At 43.8% G+C, this 12,953-nt stretch overlaps 8 non-coding genes across 8 annotated transcripts; 4 read left to right on the top strand and 4 right to left on the bottom strand.

Annotated features, from left to right (window-relative positions):
• Nucleotides 1-1,929: 1,929 nt before the first annotated feature.
• Nucleotides 1,930-2,001, top strand: trnad-guc (transfer RNA aspartic acid (anticodon GUC)). Its single transcript has one exon. It is a non-coding gene; the product is annotated as a tRNA-Asp (tRNA).
• A 4,451-nt stretch (nucleotides 2,002-6,452) lies between these two features.
• trnag-ucc (transfer RNA glycine (anticodon UCC)) lies at nucleotides 6,453-6,524 on the bottom strand. The gene has a single exon. It is a non-coding gene; the product is annotated as a tRNA-Gly (tRNA).
• Nucleotides 6,525-9,274: 2,750 nt separating this feature from the next.
• trnad-guc (transfer RNA aspartic acid (anticodon GUC)) lies at nucleotides 9,275-9,346 on the top strand. The gene has a single exon. It is a non-coding gene; the product is annotated as a tRNA-Asp (tRNA).
• Nucleotides 9,347-9,572: 226 nt separating this feature from the next.
• trnag-ucc (transfer RNA glycine (anticodon UCC)) lies at nucleotides 9,573-9,644 on the bottom strand. Its single transcript has one exon. It is a non-coding gene; the product is annotated as a tRNA-Gly (tRNA).
• A 340-nt stretch (nucleotides 9,645-9,984) lies between these two features.
• On the top strand, nucleotides 9,985-10,056 carry trnad-guc (transfer RNA aspartic acid (anticodon GUC)). The gene has a single exon. It is a non-coding gene; the product is annotated as a tRNA-Asp (tRNA).
• Nucleotides 10,057-10,282: 226 nt separating this feature from the next.
• trnag-ucc (transfer RNA glycine (anticodon UCC)) lies at nucleotides 10,283-10,354 on the bottom strand. Its single transcript has one exon. It is a non-coding gene; the product is annotated as a tRNA-Gly (tRNA).
• A 339-nt stretch (nucleotides 10,355-10,693) lies between these two features.
• On the top strand, nucleotides 10,694-10,765 carry trnad-guc (transfer RNA aspartic acid (anticodon GUC)). Its single transcript has one exon. It is a non-coding gene; the product is annotated as a tRNA-Asp (tRNA).
• A 226-nt stretch (nucleotides 10,766-10,991) lies between these two features.
• trnag-ucc (transfer RNA glycine (anticodon UCC)) lies at nucleotides 10,992-11,063 on the bottom strand. The gene has a single exon. It is a non-coding gene; the product is annotated as a tRNA-Gly (tRNA).
• Between the last annotated feature and the right edge of the window lie 1,890 nt (nucleotides 11,064-12,953).

Raw genomic sequence — 12,953 nt, 5'->3', positions numbered from 1 at the left:
ATTGACCTGACCTACCAGGCACTGTAGTGATCTTTTTCTTTGTAGAAAAGTTAGAAGCTCAGACCAGGAGACAGTGGAAGTTTTCCAAGCAGAAGTTCTTTATTGCTTGTCGGTAGCTGCAGTCATTCCAACATCGTCTAACTAAGGGAACTTTACATTGTAGTTTATATACATTTCAAGGGGGAGGGATTACATTGTGAGGAACAAAGCATTAAATGAGCTGAAACATGAGAACAGAACGGTGCAGGACTTCTCGCACTGAGATAAGAACTCCAAGACAAATGGTCTCAGTAATAAAATGGAAGGATTTCAAACTTGCTCAGCATGACTCTTCACCCGGTAAAACAATGAGAACAGGAAAAGCCTAGCCTTCTCGTACTGAGATGGGACAGTCAGGAATATCCTGCTGGGAACCCCTACCATTTGCAGAGATTTCCTGGTCTCATCATTTATAAACCTTCTCAATATAAAATACTATTGTATTGGATATCTAAATTAAACATTTAAATAAAATTTGTAATCCTACAGCACCATATTTAAAAACAAGGTCTCTAATTTAATAATGTAACACGTTTTATACAGACACTTCATATTTAAACGGTATTAGATAATTTTTTGGATTCACTGGCTTCTGTGAAGCGTTGAGCTAAAATGACGCATGACGCCGTTCCTGGAAGCCGCGCTGATCGGATACAACTACCTGTCTCTGCAACTTCTCGTTAGTATAGTGGAAAGTATCTCCGCCTGTCACGCGGAAGACCGGGGTTCGATTCCCTGACGGGGAGATCCAGTCCTTTACTGCTGCCAAAAGACCTTAACAAATGTTTTGCTCCAGCAAACAAGTTACAGGGAAGTTGGCAAGGGGCCCGGACGACTGTTTTAAAGACAGCTTGAGAAAAATGCAATGCGTTGGCCGGGAATCGAACCCATACAGCAAGAATGGACAGACCCAGGAATCGAACCCATAGCAAGAATGCTCGTAATCAAGGTCTTTAATTTACAAATGTGATGCGTTGGCCGGGAATCGAACCCGGTCACCTGCTTGGAAGGCAGCTATGCTCACCAGTATACCACCAACGCAGGCCTTTGAACGTAGACTGGAAGCCCGGTTGTGCGGTCAGCAAGAATTTTCGCAATACATTATCAGCTGGCAGGTGCAGATGAACTGAAACTCTCTTTGTTTGGACCTGGCACTTAAAAAAATTGCATGAACTTATTGACCTGACCTACCAGGCACTGTAGTGATCTTTTTCTTTGTAGAAAAGTTAGAAGCTCAGACCAGGAGACAGTGGAAGTTTTCCAAGCAGAAGTTCTTTATTGTTTGTCGGTAGCTGCAGTCATTCCAACATCGTCTAACTAAGGGAACTTTACATTGTAGTTTATATACATTTCAAGGGGGAGGGATTACATTGTGAGGAACAAAGCATGTAAATGAGCTGAAACATGAGAACAGAACGGTGCAGGACTTCTCGCACTGAGATAAGAACTCCAAGTCAAATGGTCTCAGTAATAAAATAGCAGGTGTTCAAACTTGCTCAGCATGACTCTTCACCCGGTAAAACAATGAGAACAGGAAAAGCCTAGCCTTCTCGCACTGAGATGGGACAGTCAGGAATATCCTGCTGGGAACCCCTACCGTTTGCAGAGATTTCCTGGTCTCATCATTTATAAACTTTCTCAATATAAAATACTATTGTATTGGAACTCTAAATTAAACATTTAAATAAAATTTGTAATCCTACAACACCATATTAAAAAAAAGGGTCTCTAATTTAATAATGTAACACGTTTTATACAGACACTTCATATTTAAACGGTATTAGATTATTTTTTGGATTCACTGGCTTCTGTGAAGCGTTGAGCTAAAATGACGCATGACGCCGTTCCTGGAAGCCGCGCTGATCGGATACAACTACCTGTCTCTGCAACTCCTCGTTAGTATAGTGGAAAGTATCTCCGCCTGTCACGCGGAAGACCGGGGTTCGATTCCCCGACGGGGAGATCCAGTCCTTTACTGCTGCCAAAAGACCTTAACAAATGTTTTGCTCCAGCAAAGAAGTTACAGGAGAAGTTGGCAAGGGGCCACCGACGACTGTTTTAAAGACAGCTTGAGAAAAATGCAATGCGTTGGCCGGGAATCGAACGCATACAGCAAGAATGGACAGACCCAGGAATCGAACCCATAGCAAGAATGCTCGTAATCAAGGTCTTTAATTTACAAATGTGATGCGTTGGCCGGGAATCGAACCCGGGTCAACTGCTTGGAAGGCAGCTATGCTCACCACTATACCACCAACAAAAGACTGTTGGATGTAGACTGGAAGCCCTCTTCTGCGGTCAGCAAGAATGTTCGCAATATGTGACCCGTCACAGAAACCAGGGACACAAGTCGGCAGCACAACTTTCGAGCAAAATGAGAAAGAAGAGTTTTTTTTCAAAATTGGTGATTTTCAATTTTTTGGAGAATCTGTTAATTGAAATCACGAAGAAGCCTCTCCATGTTTGAGATAGCAGTATTGGTATATTTAAAAGCTTACATTTTGAGGTTGAAATCGGCTTGTTTTCGGAGATTCTAGCATGCAGTAGGGGCGTGGCGTGTCATTGTCTGTGTGTATTTCCATACTGAATAACCCGGCGCTTTTGCCCCCGCCCTCCAAGTCAACCACATGGCTACTTATTATGCTGTGCTCTGGCCAGCTCTCTCTGATATCAAAATTCAATGAAGATGGATGCCGCAAAGATTGTCGCAGACGAGATGAACCGTCTGGCAGTTACACCGAAAATGTTTTCGCCGCACTTCGTGGGCTCGGGAAACTGAACCGGAGGTATGGGCGCAGCGCGCTCGCCCTCAGTGCTTCAATACGGCGGCTCGGCTCGCTGACAGCGGTGGCTGGCTGTTTCATATGTGACGGAGAATCGAAATAGAGGATGCAGTTAAGACCTTTGCTGCTGCGATGAAGGCCTGCCGTGCGTGTTTCTGAAATGTAAGTTAAGCTTCATTTGCTCTTTAGTCGTTATTTAAGATGCTGAACCTGCTGATGATATAATGTGCTTGCGGACATTTCATTTGTGTGTGTATACGCACATAAGAAAGTGGTGTAAAGAGATTTGCAACAGTAATTTGAGGAGGTGAAATGTGATTATTTGGAAAATTGCAGAAATGACTGCTTAAAGAAAAATGCCAGCAGGCATTTGCCTCCTACATAAACTTTAATATTGTTGACATTTTGGGCACACGAGCGTTGCGTACTATTTGCGCTATAGATATGTAGGCCTATGGCTTATTGGTCTTTGTTTGTTGTTGTTGGTTTTGCGTTATATGTATATGGCATATTGGTCTTTGTGTGTTGTTGCTGGTTTTGCGTTATACTGTATGTATATGGCATATTGGCCTTTGTGTGTTGTTGCTGGTTTTGCGTTATATGCAGGCTATATGGCATATTGGTCTTTGTGTGTTGTTGCTGGTTTTGCGTTATATGTATATGGCATATTGGTCTTTATGTGTTGTTGCTGGTTTCGCGTTATATGCAGGCTATATGGCATTATTGGTCTTTGTGTGTTGTTGCTGGTACGTTGCAAATAGAGGGGCAGCACAATTGTTTTTCGCCTAGTGCGGCAGAAGTGCACTCATTCGAAGTGTAAAAAAAGCTGTAAAGCACATGGAGGAGCTTTACAGGGGGTATGGCTTATCTAAATGAGATGTAAATGAGCCCTATTGTCACCCCCAGCAGCAGAGACAGGTGAGAACTGCACAATCTTTAGCTCGTTTTCTCCTCTTTGAGCTTTTTTAAGTGCCTACTTTAAAATGGCCACAACTTCTCCAAATATTATCAGATTTCCACATGTTACACATCGTTGGAAAGCTTGGATATTACACTCTCAGAATCTATGAATAACTCAAAATGCCCCAGAACCGACTTGTGTCCCTAGTTTCCGTGACTGGTCACATATATTAGCAGCTGGCAGGTGCAGATTAATTGAAACTCTCTTTGTTTGGACCTGGCACTTAAAAAAATTGCATGAACTTATTGACCTGACCTACCAGGCACCATATTAAAAAAAAGGGTCTCTAGTTTAATAATGTAACACGTTTTATACAGACACTTCATATTTAAACGGTATTAGATTATTTTTTGGATTCACTGGCTTCTGTGAAGCGTTGAGCTAAAATGACGCATGACGCTGTTCCTGGAAGCCGCGCTGATCGGATACAACTACCTGTCTCTGCAACTCCTTGTTAGTATAGTGGAAAGTATCTCCGCCTGTCACGCGGAGACTGGGGTTCGATTCCCCGACGGGGAGATCCAGTCCTTTACTGCTGCCAAAAGACCTTAACAAATGTTTTGCTCCAGCAAACAAGTTGCAGGAGAAGTTGGCAAGGGGCCTCGGACGACTGTTTTAAAGACAGCTTGAGAAAAATGCAATGCGTTGGCCGGGAATCGAACGCATACAGCAAGAATGGACAGACCCAGGAATCGAACCCATAGCAAGAATGCTCGTAATCAAGGTCTTTAATTTACAAATGTGATGCGTTGGCCGGGAATCTAACCCCGGTCAACTGCTTGGAAGGCAGCTATGCTCCCCACTATACCACCAACGCAAGACTGTTGGATGTAGACTGGAAGCCATGTTCTGCGGTCAGCAATAATTTTTGCAATACTTTAGCAGCTGGCAGGTGCAGATGAACTGAAACTCTCTTTGTTTGGACCTGGCACTTAAAAAAATTGCATGAACTTATTGACCTGACCTACCAGGCACCATATTAAAAAACAAGGTATCTAATTTAATAATGTAACACATTTTATATAGACACTTCATATTTAAACGGTATTAGATTATTTTTTGCATTCACTGGCTTCTGTGAAGCGTTGAGCTAAAATGACGCATGACGCCGTTCCTGCAAGCCGTGCTGATCGGATACAACTACCTGTCTCTGCAACTCCTTGTTAGTATAGTGGAAAGTATCTCCGCCTGTCACGCGGAGACTGGGGTTCGATTCCCCGACGGGGAGATTCAGTCCTTTACTGCTGCCAAAAGACCTTAACAAATGTTTTGCTCCAGCAAACAAGTTACAGGGAAGTTGGCAAGGGGCCCGGACGACTGTTTTAAAGACAGCTTGAGAAAAATGCAATGCGTTGGCCGGGAATCGAACCCATACAGCAAGAATGGACAGACCCAGGAATCGAACCCATAGCAACAATGCTCGTAATCAAGGTCTTTAATTTACAAATGTGATGCGTTGGCCGGGAATCGAACCCGGTCACCTGCTTGGAAGGCAGCTATGCTCACCACAATACCACCAACGCAGGCCTTTGAACGTAGACTGGAAGCCCGGTTGTGCGGTCAGCAAGAATTTTCGCAATACATTATCAGCTGGCAGGTGCAGATGAACTGAAACTCTCTTTGTTTGGACCTGGCACTTAAAAAAATTGCATGAACTTATTGACCTGACCTACCAGGCACTGTAGTGATCTTTTTCTTTGTAGAAAAGTTAGAAGCTCAGACCAGGAGACAGTGGAAGTTTTCCAAGCAGAAGTTCTTTATTGCTTGTCGGTAGCTGCAGTCATTCCAACATCGTCTAACTAAGGGAACTTTACATTGTAGTTTATATACATTTCAAGGGGGAGGGATTACATTGTGAGGAACAAAGCATTAAATGAGCTGAAACATGAGAACAGAACGGTGCAGGACTTCTCGCACTGAGATAAGAACTCCAAGACAAATGGTCTCAGTAATAAAATGGCAGGATTTCAAACTTGCTCAGCATGCCTCTTCACCCGGTAAAACAATGAGAACAGGAAAAGCCTAGCCTTCTCGTACTGAGATGGGACAGTCAGGAATATCCTGCTGGGAACCCCTACCATTTGCAGAGATTTCCTGGTCTCATCATTTATAAACTTTCTCAATATAAAATACTATTGTATTGGAAATCTAAATTAAACATTTAAATAAAATTTGTAATCCTACAGCACCATATTTATAAACAAGGTCTCTAATTTAATAATGTAACACGTTTTATACAGACACTTCATATTTAAACGGTATTAGATTATTTTTTGGATTCACTGGCTTCTGTGAAGCGTTGAGCTAAAATGACGCATGACGCCGTTCCTGCAAGCCGCGCTGATCGGATACAACTACCTGTCTCTGCAACTTCTCGTTAGTATAGTGGAAAGTATCTCTGCCTGTCACGCGGAAGACCGGGGTTCGATTCCCCGACGGGGAGATCCAGTCCTTTACTGCTGCCAAAAGACCTTAACAAATGTTTTGCTCCAGCAAACAAGTTACAGGAGAAGTTGGCAAGGGGCCACCGACGACTGTTTTAAAGACAGCTTGAGAAAAATGCAATGCGTTGGCCGGGAATCGAACGCATACAGCAAGAATGGACAGACCCAGGAATCTAACCCATAGCAAGAATGCTCGTAGTCAAGGTCTTTAATTTACAAATGTGATGCGTTGGCCGGGAATCGAACCCAGGTCAACTGCTTGGAAGGCAGCTATGCTCCCCACTATACCACCAACGCAAGACTGTTGGATGTAGACTGGAAGCCCTGTTCTGCGGTCAGCAATAATTTTTGCAATACTTTAGCAGCTGGCAGGTGCAGATGAACTGAAACTCTCTTTGTTTGGACCTGGCACTTAAAAAAATTGCATGAACTTATTGACCTGACCTACCAGGCACCATATTAAAAAACAAGGTCTCTAATTTAATAATGTAACACGTTTTATACAGACACTTCATATTTAAACGGTATTAGATTATTTTTTGCATTCACTGGCTTCTGTGAAGCGTTGAGCTAAAATGACGCATGACGCCGTTCCTGCAAGCCGCGCTGATCGGATACAACTACCTGTCTCTGCAACTCCTTGTTAGTATAGTGGAAAGTATCTCCGCCTGTCACGCGGAGACTGGGGTTCGATTCCCTGACGGGGAGATTCAGTCCTTTACTGCTGCCAAAAGACCTTAACAAATGTTTTGCTCCAGCAAACAAGTTACAGGGAAGTTGGCAAGGGGCCCGGACGACTGTTTTAAAGACAGCTTGAGAAAAATGCAATGCGTTGGCCGGGAATCGAACCCATACAGCAAGAATGGACAGACCCAGGAATCGAACCCATAGCAAGAATGCTCGTAATCAAGGTCTTTAATTTACAAATGTGATGCGTTGGCCGGGAATCGAACCCGGTCACCTGCTTGGAAGGCAGCTATGCTCACCACTATACCACCAACGCAGGCCTTTGAACGTAGACTGGAAGCCCGGTTGTGCGGTCAGCAAGAATTTTCACAATACATTAGCAGCTGGCAGCTGCAGATGAACTGAAACTCTCTTTGTTTGGACCTGGCACTTAAAAAAATTGCATGAACTTATTGACCTGACCTACCAGGCACTGTAGTGATCTTTTTCTTTGTAGAAAAGTTAGAAGCTCAGACCAGGAGACAGTGGAAGTTTTCCAAGCAGAAGTTCTTTATTGTTTGTCGGTAGCTGCAGTCATTCCAACATCGTCTAACTAAGGGAACTTTACATTGTAGTTTATATACATTTCAAGGGGGAGGGATTACATTGTGAGGAACAAAGCATGTAAATGAGCTGAAACATGAGAACAGAACGGTGCAGGACTTCTCGCACTGAGATAAGAACTCCAAGACAAATGGTCTCAGTAATAAAATAGCAGGTGTTAAAACTTGCTCAGCATGACTCTTCACCCGGTAAAACAATGAGAACAGGAAAAGCCTAGCCTTCTCGCACTGAGATGGGACAGTCAGGAATATCCTGCTGGGAACCCCTACCATTTGCAGAGATTTCCTGGTCTCATCATTTATAAACTTTCTCAATATAAAATACTATTGTATTGGAAATCTAAATTAAACATTTAAATAAAATTTGTAATCCTACAGCACCATATTTAAAAACAAGGTCTCTAATTTAATAATGTAACAGGTTTTATACAGACACTTCATATTTAAACGGTATTAGATAATTTTTTGGATTCACTGGCTTCTGTGAAGCGTTGAGCTAAAATGACGCATGACGCCGTTCCTGGAAGCCGCGCTGATCGGATACAACTACCTGTCTCTGCAACTTCTCGTTAGTATAGTGGAAAGTATCTCCGCCTGTCACGCGGAAGACCGGGGTTCGATTCCCTGACGGGGAGATCCAGTCCTTTACTGCTGCCAAAAGACCTTAACAAATGTTTTGCTCCAGCAAACAAGTTACAGGGAAGTTGGCAAGGGGCCCGGACGACTGTTTTAAAGACAGCTTGAGAAAAATGCAATGCGTTGGCCGGGAATCGAACCCATACAGCAAGAATGGACAGACCCAGGAATCGAACCCATAGCAAGAATGCTCGTAATCAAGGTCTTTAATTTACAAATGTGATGCGTTGGCCGGGAATCGAACCCGGTCACCTGCTTGGAAGGCAGCTATGCTCACCACTATACCACCAACGCAGGCCTTTGAACGTAGACTGGAAGCCCGGTTGTGCGGTCAGCAAGAATTTTCGCAATACATTAGCAGCTGGCAGGTGCAGATGAACTGAAACTCTCTTTGTTTGGACCTGGCACTTAAAAAAATTGCATGAACTTATTGACCTGACCTACCAGGCACTGTAGTGATCTTTTTCTTTGTAGAAAAGTTAGAAGCTCAGACCAGGAGACAGTGGAAGTTTTCCAAGCAGAAGTTCTTTATTGTTTGTCGGTAGCTGCAGTCATTCCAACATCGTCTAACTAAGGGAACTTTACATTGTAGTTTATATACATTTCTAGGGGGAGGGATTACATTGTGAGGAACAAAGCATGTAAATGAGCTGAAACATGAGAACAGAACGGTGCAGGACTTCTCGCACTGAGATAAGAACTCCAAGACAAATGGTCTCAGTAATAAAATAGCAGGTGTTCAAACTTGCTCAGCATGACTCTTCACCCGGTAAAACAATGAGAACAGGAAAAGCCTAGCCTTCTCGCACTGAGATGGGACAGTCAGGAATATCCTGCTGGGAACCCCTACCGTTTGCAGAGATTTCCTTGTCTCATCATTTATAAACTTTCTCAATATAAAATACTATTGTATTGGAAATCTAAATTAAACATTTAAATAAAATTTGTAATCCTACAACACCATATTAAAAAAAAGGGTCTCTAATTTAATAATGTAACACGTTTTAGATTATTAGATTATTTTTTGGATTCACTGGCTTCTGTGAAGCGTTGAGCTAAAATGACGCATGACGCCGTTCCTGGAAGCCGCGCTGATCGGATACAACTACCTGTCTCTGCAACTCCTCGTTAGTATAGTGGAAAGTATCTCCGCCTGTCACGCGGAAGACCGGGGTTCGATTCCCCGACGGGGAGATCCAGTCCTTTACTGCTGCCAAAAGACCTTAACAAATCTTTTGCTCCAGCAAACAAGTTACAGGAGAAGTTGGCAAGGGGCCACCGACGACTGTTTTAAAGACAGCTTGAGAAAAATGCAATGCGTTGGCCGGGAATCGAACGCATACAGCAAGAATGGACAGACCCAGGAATCGAACCCATAGCAAGAATGCTCGTAATCAAGGTCTTTAATTTACAAATGTGATGCGTTGGCCGGGAATCGAACCCGGGTCAACTGCTTGGAAGGCAGCTATGCTCACCACTATACCACCAACACAAGACTGTTGGATGTAGACTGGAAGCCCTCTTCTGCGGTCAGCAAGAATGTTCGCAATATATTAGCAGCTGGCAGGTGCAGATGAATTGAAACTCTCTTTGTTTGGACCTGGCACTTAAAAAATTTGCATGAACTTATTGACCTGACCTACCAGGCACCATATTAAAAAAAAGGGTCTCTAATTTAATAATGTAACACGTTTTATACAGACACTTCATATTTAAACGGTATTAGATAATTTTTTGGATTCACTGGCTTCTGTGAAGCGTTGAGCTAAAATGACGCATGACGCCGTTCCTGGAAGCCGCGCTGATCGGATACAACTACCTGTCTCTGCAACTCCTCGTTAGTATAGTGGAAAGTATCTCCGCCTGTCACGCGGAAGACCGGGGTTCGATTCCCCGACGGGGAGATCCGGTCCTTTACTGCTGCCAAAAGACCTTAACAAATGTTTTGCTCCAGCAAACAAGTTACAGGAGAAGTTGGCAAGGGGCCACCGACGACTGTTTTAAAGACAGCTTGAGAAAAATGCAATGCGTTGGCCGGGAATCGAACGCATACAGCAAGAATGGACAGACCCAGGATTCGAACCCATAGCAAGAATGCTCGTAATCAAGGTCTTTAATTTACAAATGTGATGCGTTGGCCGGGAATCGAACCCGGGTCAACTGCTTGGAAGGCAGCTATGCTCACCACTATACCACCAACGCAAGACTGTTGGATGTAGACTGGAAGCCCTGTTCTGCGGTCAGCAAGAATGTTCGCAATATATTAGCAGCTGGCAGGTGCAGATGAATTGAAACTCTCTTTGTTTGGACCTGGCACTTAAAAAAATTGCATGAACTTATTGACCTGACCTACCAGGCACCATATTAAAAAAAGGGTCTCTAATTTAATAATGTAACACGTTTTATACAGACACTTCATATTTAAACGGTATTAGATAATTTTTTGGATTCACTGGCTTCTGTGAAGCGTTGAGCTAAAATGACGCATGACGCCGTTCCTGGAAGCCGCGCTGATCGGATACAACTACCTGTCTCTGCAACTCCTCGTTAGTATAGTGGAAAGTATCTCCGCCTGTCACGCGGAAGACCGGGGTTCGATTCCCCGACGGGGAGATCCGGTCCTTTACTGCTGCCAAAAGACCTTAACAAATGTTTTGCTCCAGCAAACAAGTTACAGGAGAAGTTGGCAAGGGGCCACCGACGACTGTTTTAAAGACAGCTTGAGAAAAATGCAATGCGTTGGCCGGGAATCAAACGCATACAGCAAGAATGGACAGACCCAGGAATCGAACCCATAGCAAGAATGCTCGTAATCAAGGTCTTTAATTTACAAATGTGATGCGTTGGCCGGGAATCGAACCCGGGTCAACTGCTTGGAAGGCAGCTATGCTCACCACTATACCACCAACGCAAGACTGTTGGATGTAGACTGGAAGCCCTGTTCTGCGGTCAGCAATAATTTTCGCAATACTTTAGCAGCTGGCAGGTGCAGATGAACTGAAACTCTATTTGTTTGGACCTGGCACTTAAAAAAATTGCATGAACTTATTGACCTGACCTACCAGGCACCATATTAAAAAAAAGGGTCTCTAATTCAATAATGTAACACTTTTTATACAGACACTTCATATTTAAACGGTATTAGATTATTTTTTGGATTCACTGGCTTCTGTGAAGCGTTGAGCTAAAATGACGCATGACGCTGTTCCTGGAAGCCGCGCTGATAGGATACAACTACCTGTCTCTGCAACTCCTTGTTAGTATAGTGGAAAGTATCTCCGCCTGTCACGCGGAGACTGGGGTTCGATTCCCCGACGGGGAGATCCAGTCCTTTACTGCTGCCAAAAGACCTTAACAAATGTTTTGCTCCAGCAAACAAGTTGCAGGAGAAGTTGGCAAGGGGCCTCGGACGACTGTTTTAAAGACAGCTTGAGAAAAATGCAATGCGTTGGCCGGGAATCGAACGCATACAGCAAGAATGGACAGACCTAGGAATCGAACCCATAGCAAGAATGCTCGTAATCAAGGTCTTTAATTTACAAATGTGATGCGTTGGCCGGGAATCGAACCCCGGTCAACTGCTTGGAAGGCAGCTATGCTCCCCACTATACCACCAACGCAAGACTGTTGGATGTAGACTGGAAGCCCTGTTCTGTGGTCAGCAATAATTTTTGCAATACTTTAGCAGCTGGCAGGTGCAGATGAACTGAAACTCTCTTTGTTTGGACCTGGCACTTAAAAAAATTGCATGAACTTATTGACCTGACCTACCAGGCACCATATTAAAAAACAAGGTATCTAATTTAATAATGTAACACATTTTATACAGACACTTCATATTTAAACGGTATTAGATTATTTTTTGCATTCACTGGCTTCTGTGAAGCGTTGAGCTAAAATGACGCATGACGCCGTTCCTGCAAGCCGTGCTGATCGGATACAACTACCTGTCTCTGCAACTCCTTGTTAGTATAGTGGAAAGTATCTCCGCCTGTCACGCGGAGACTGGGGTTCGACTCCCCGACGGGGAGATTCAGTCCTTTACTGCTGCCAAAAGACCTTAACAAATGTTTTGCTCCAGCAAACAAGTTACAGGGAAGTTGGCAAGGGGCCCGGACGACTGTTTTAAAGACAGCTTGAGAAAAATGCAATGCGTTGGCCGAGAATCGAACCCATACAGCAAGAATGGACAGACCCAGGAATCGAACCCATAGCAAGAATGCTCGTAATCAAGGTCTTTAATTTACAAATGTGATGCGTTGGCCGGGAATCGAACCCGGTCACCTGCTTGGAAGGCAGCTATGCTCACCACAATACCACCAACGCAGGCCTTTGAACGTAGACTGGAAGCCCGGTTGTGCGGTCAGCAAGAATTTTCGCAATACATTAGCAGCTGGCAGGTGCAGATGAACTGAAACTCTCTTTGTTTGGACCTGGCACTTAAAAAAATTGCATGAACTTATTGACCTGACCTACCAGGCACTGTAGTGATCTTTTTCTTTGTAGAAAAGTTAGAAGCTCAGACCAGGAGACGGTGGAACTTTACATTGTAGTTTATATACATTTCAAGGGGGAGGGATTACATTGTGAGGAACAAAGCATGTAAATGAGCTGAAACATGAGAACAGAACGGTGCAGGACTTCTCGCACTGAGATAAGAACTCCAAGACAAATGGTCTCAGTAATAAAATAGCAGGTGTTCAAACTTGCTCAGCATGACTCTTCACCCGGTAAAACAATGAGAACAGGAAAAGCCTAGCCTTCTCGCACTGAGATGGGACAGTCAGGAATATCCTGCTGG

This window comes from Siphateles boraxobius, unplaced genomic scaffold (genome assembly GCF_051911475.1).
Source record: "Siphateles boraxobius isolate OS27281-9 unplaced genomic scaffold, OSU_SipBor_1 39, whole genome shotgun sequence".
Classification (NCBI taxonomy): Eukaryota; Metazoa; Chordata; class Actinopteri; order Cypriniformes; family Leuciscidae; genus Siphateles; species Siphateles boraxobius.
Note: the sequence above shows the minus strand (reverse complement) of the source record. Positions and strands in the feature narration are given on the sequence as shown.